This window comes from Anas acuta, chromosome 5 (genome assembly GCF_963932015.1).
Source record: "Anas acuta chromosome 5, bAnaAcu1.1, whole genome shotgun sequence".
Taxonomy (NCBI): domain Eukaryota; kingdom Metazoa; phylum Chordata; class Aves; order Anseriformes; family Anatidae; genus Anas; species Anas acuta.
The window spans coordinates 5,646,304-5,651,055 of NC_088983.1; the positions used below are offsets into that span (position 1 = coordinate 5,646,304).

Genomic DNA, 4,752 nt, shown 5'->3' on the forward strand with positions numbered 1-4,752 from the left:
ATCCCCGTATGGACAATCTACCAAGCGTAGTAACCACTGATGACTACGGTGGCTACAATCACAACTGCTTGCCACGTGCTGCAGAGAAATGTTGCTGAGAAATTAATCGTTCTACACCTCCAAAGTGAGATTTATGGCTCCAAAACTAATACAGAAATGAACCAAAGGCTAAATGCATGAATCATTCTTTTAAAATAAAGTCTTCAATGTGTGGAGTCTTCAGTATGTGTGCTGGTAAAATGAATTGGAAGGCCATCTGATTTTCTTCCTTTACGGTTAAAATAATGTTAAAGAAACACTTTGGTCCTTAGCTTCTTAGTGGCCTAGGGAAAGTGTTTCACTTCAGCAGAAGAGGTCGCGTCTGATAATACTTTCCCAGATTATCAAAATGGTTTTTGTTTCCCACTCTTCCTTCTTTTGGGGGGGGAGGTTGTCTAAAAATCCAATGAACTTCCTTTGAGGAAATGCTTACTTTCTGTATTTACCAGGGGAAAGAAGGCCATTGTCTCAGGAATATGGGAATGTGAATGCAGGAACGGGGCATTAACATTTGCTGAGTTGGGTTACAAGTGGGATGGACTTTCACCTAGGGGATTGCATTCATAGACTCCATGCGGAAAGTTTTTTCACAGTTCCTCCCAGTGCACAGTTTGCCTGTAGGAGAATGTGGCCAGCTCCAGATGCAGCATCAAGGGCGCATTTTTAAAAAACTGTTGCTGCCACTTGGTGCTCCAGGAGCTGCCCCTGTCTACAGGACAGACTCTGCCTGCACCCGCAGCCTCCATGGCCACATGCTGGTGGCAAACAGAGCCTGTTTCACAGGTAGGGCTGTGGCTGGAGAGGCCCCCACAGGAAGCCTCCTGAGTTTTATCAACCCGTCTGCTTGCTGCTGGGCCTGGCTAAGCAGGGACGCTGATTTCCCAGTGCTGTGCCATGAAGTCTGTGTTGTCCTCAGTCCCTTTCAACTCTTCTGGGTTATCGTCATGGTGTCATAACTCTGTTCTTACTGATAAGTACGGTGTCATAACTCTGTTCTTACTGATAAGTACGTTATATTATGTCCTCAAACTATATAGCACCAAAATTTTCACTATGCAGAACAGCTTTGTCTTTGCTAGGTTATTTCTATACAAGATATGTTTTCCCCTAAGGGCAGGAAAGGCTCAGCTTCTCATACTAAATCCTTGTCTAATGCACTAAAGTGTTTTTGAACATTTCACGTTTCTGTTCTCCTTGGCTTTATTTTCAAAAGCACAAAGTCTCTGACTAGAATTAAACGACAACTTCACAGTGCAGGGATACAGCATGTGGGCAAAAAAGTTACAGTGATATGACAGGGAAATTCAAACGTCAACATCAAATCCATAGACACCTTTGAAAGGGCTTCCTGTTTTTCCAATCCTTAAGGGCCAGGCGGTTAGTTCATGCAGAGCTTGCTGAGAGCTTGCTTGCACGAGCAGGGCGGCTTGTGGCAGGGATGACATGTCTGCAAGCTGAGAGCAGGCTTCTTGCTTCAAATCACATGCCAGAAACACACAAGAGCTTCAAACACGTGCCAGCTTCCAGAAGATGGGGCTGCCCTTCTTCTCAGCATCCCGCTGCCTGCGTCAGTGGATGTTTGCAGTGCAGAGGACTTGGGTACAGCCCTCGTTTTTCACGTGATAGTCCTTTCCCGGGCTGCAGAGCGGCATGCTGTGTTTGCATGTGTTGCTGCTTTGGAGCTGGGCTGAGCAAAGATGGTGGTGTCAGCCCAAAGAGAGATTAAGTGATTGTTGAGGAATTTCTTTATCTCCGTCCTGTGTAAATACAGATTAGAGAAAAAACATTTTCCTTACAGCTGCAAGTTGCTTCTGTAAACGTGAGGGAACACAGTGCTGGGCGATATTACACAGTCAGCTCTGCATGTTTCTGCCAAGCAGGAGGTGGACTCCTAGTAGCACCCAGGCAAATGAGAGCAGAGTGTCCTGCTGTGCTTGCAGCCATCTCCTCCATCAGCAATGCCTCGTGGGCCAGCTAGGTACGGCACCTGTGTGTCTGGGTTTGTGTTGGTCCCAGCTGGGCTTCAAGCCAGCAAATAATCTCCTCGCAGGGCTTAGTCGAGAGCCCAAAGGAAGTCGGGGATGAATTGGAAGAAGCTACAAATGAGTGCATGCGGCAGTATGCGGAGGAGATGCAACAACGCATGGCTCAGCTCCTGGTGGAAATTGAGGCGCTAGAGAAGCAGCAGAGCTCGATGCATATGGGAGGCCTGCTCTCATCTGCGATGCGATCTTGGCAGTTCTGGGCCGGTCTTGGTTTTATTCTCCTCTTAATTTGGCTGTTGTTTTGGCTTCGTAAAAAGTTCAAGGTGTTTGATGACAGCAGCGACGAGGAGAGTTCCAGCAGCGATGAGACTTGGAAGAACCAGCGCTCAACGCTGAATCGAATACATCCATTTGTATTGCAGAGAGCATCCAGCGGCAGCAGGTAAACCTGACCAACTGCTGCCGGCTTGTGGAGGAAATGGTGCGCGGCTTTTGCCGTGCCTGTGACTGGGTCTTTAAGGACACTTTCTCTCCAGTGCTGCAGACACCCATTGGAGTGGGCAGTGCTTTTGAAGGCTGGAGTCCCCGGGAGGGTGATACGGTCTACCACTGCCTTATTCCCATGACAGCTCCTCGTGGGCACTCCTTCCACGTGGAGCAGAACACCAAATGGAATCTGCCATCAAAGGTGTCTCGTATTCGCGTGAAGCTGGAGTGCACGTGCTGGAGGGAGCAGGAGTTTGGGAATATGCTGTGCTTCCTCCACAACCCTGTGGAGGAGCTTAGAAGAAATCAGGAACCCAGCCTCCTACGAACTATGTGCACTCGCTCCTACTTGGATGTGCGTTAAGTCTCCTCCTGGTTCCAGCAGCTGGCAAAATTATCCTGGAAATCTGTGCCTCATTCATCTTCATGGCTGGTTAAATACTGAAAACCAGACGGTCTTGCATGCTTCGTTTGATTGATGACACCGGATCAACCATTTTCACTGAGATGATGTTTGGGGTACAACAAGGCGATACGGACATTTTTCTGAGCAGTGATTACTCCGTGGCTCCCGTTACCCCGGACACAGTATGGCCACAGAGCTGCGCAGTGGCAGAGATGAAGTTCTTCCGGAACATAGCCGCGAATGCCCAGCAGGACAGTTTCCACCTCGGATGCATGCAGCTCTGTGCCCGTATCGCGATAGACAGTTATTTTACCAGCTATATGATGAAGACCGTCGTCATGCACCTGCTGAACACCATCCCTCTGGAAAGATGGCACAGGAGGGAGTTTTTGCAGCGCATGGATGACATCGTGGAGTACCTGCGCTCGTGCCTGAGGAAGAAGCGCCTGGACCACTTCTGGTTAGGAAACGAGCAAATGCCTGAGGAGTTCATCTTGCCTCTGGATTTCCAAACATCCAGACCACCCAACCTCTTCCAGGACTTAGCAAAGGACCCGGATCAATACACCCAGGCGCACACTGATTTCCGTGAGCTGCAGGAGCAGATCATGAAAATGCTGAACTTTAGGAACTGAGAGAGGCCTTCAAGCAGAGCTCTCCGGGGCACTCTGCTGACAGCAGGCGATGACCTCCCACCACAGAAAGAAGAGGGGAGAATGCAGGACGCAGAAGAGGATGGGAAAACTCCGTGCAGCAACCCACTGCCAAGCGTGGCAAGATCCCCGTGTGGACAATCTACCCAGCGTAGTAACCACTGATGACTACGGTGGCTACAACCACAACTGCTTGCCACGTGCTGCAGAGCTGAGCATGCTGGACATGGAGAAGATGCTGCTCAGTTGGCAGTGGGAATTGCTCCTCCGTGTTCTCTCCACAGAAAAACCACCCTTGTGGGAGGCACACCCCATGCAGCTGCTTGAAGCAGAGGCTTTGTTACCAGCTGGACAGTGACCATCTAGCTCTTGCACATTGTCCATTCACTTCGGGAGCTCGGCCTCTCCAAAACCCTAATATATTGCTTGCTTAAACAAACGCTTTGTGTGTGAGCGTCTGTATCACTCTTGGTCAGGACAGGCGGGCATGAGATGCTGACAGCTTGGCTGCCACAGCATCGGGGAGCATTTTGCTGAGGAGCTGATCCAAGAAGCTTCTTCTCTCTCAACTCCCCCATGCTATGTCTGTGGCAGTCTTCCTCTCTCTGCTGGCTCTGAGCCTTTTCCACACCCTACACAATATGGGAAAACGCTTGAGAGGTCTTCTGTAACTGTCATACCAAGAGAGATATAAATGTCCCAGTGCTCTAAAAGCCCAGGGTCCTTCCTCTTTGCACTCATACACTGCAGAACACAGGCAGTTCTTCCATGGTGTGCAAATCAAACGGTGTCCACATCATGTAGCCTAGGTATGGTAGGGCTTTGTTTCCACCCCTGGGGCAGTCAATTCCCGGTGTATTAGACACCCCTCAAAGTAAGAGCAAACTGTGGCCTGCACTCTGCTGCCAAAGGGATGGAGAAAAATGCATTAGCTATCTCAATTAGCTATATCAATTAGCTATCTCAATTGCAGCGTACCACTTGGCTGCCTTTGATTCCAGTTCGTACTGGAGTTCTAGCATGTCAGGCACCGCAGCACTCAGCAGTGGCATGACTTTATTCAGGCCACGATAGTCCACTCACCATTAGACCTTCGCACTGGCCTTATGGGACTATGAAAGGGTGAGTGAATCTTGCTGATCATCCCGTGGCTCTCCAGTTGATGAATTAGCTTATGGATGAG

General features: G+C 49.4%; 1 pseudogene; it reads left to right on the plus strand.

The window, feature by feature from the left end:
• The first annotated feature begins 2,502 nt into the window (after positions 1 to 2,502).
• LOC137857228 (inositol 1,4,5-trisphosphate receptor-interacting protein-like 1) lies at positions 2,503 to 3,551 on the plus strand (annotated as a pseudogene).
• The last annotated feature ends 1,201 nt before the right edge of the window (positions 3,552 to 4,752 follow it).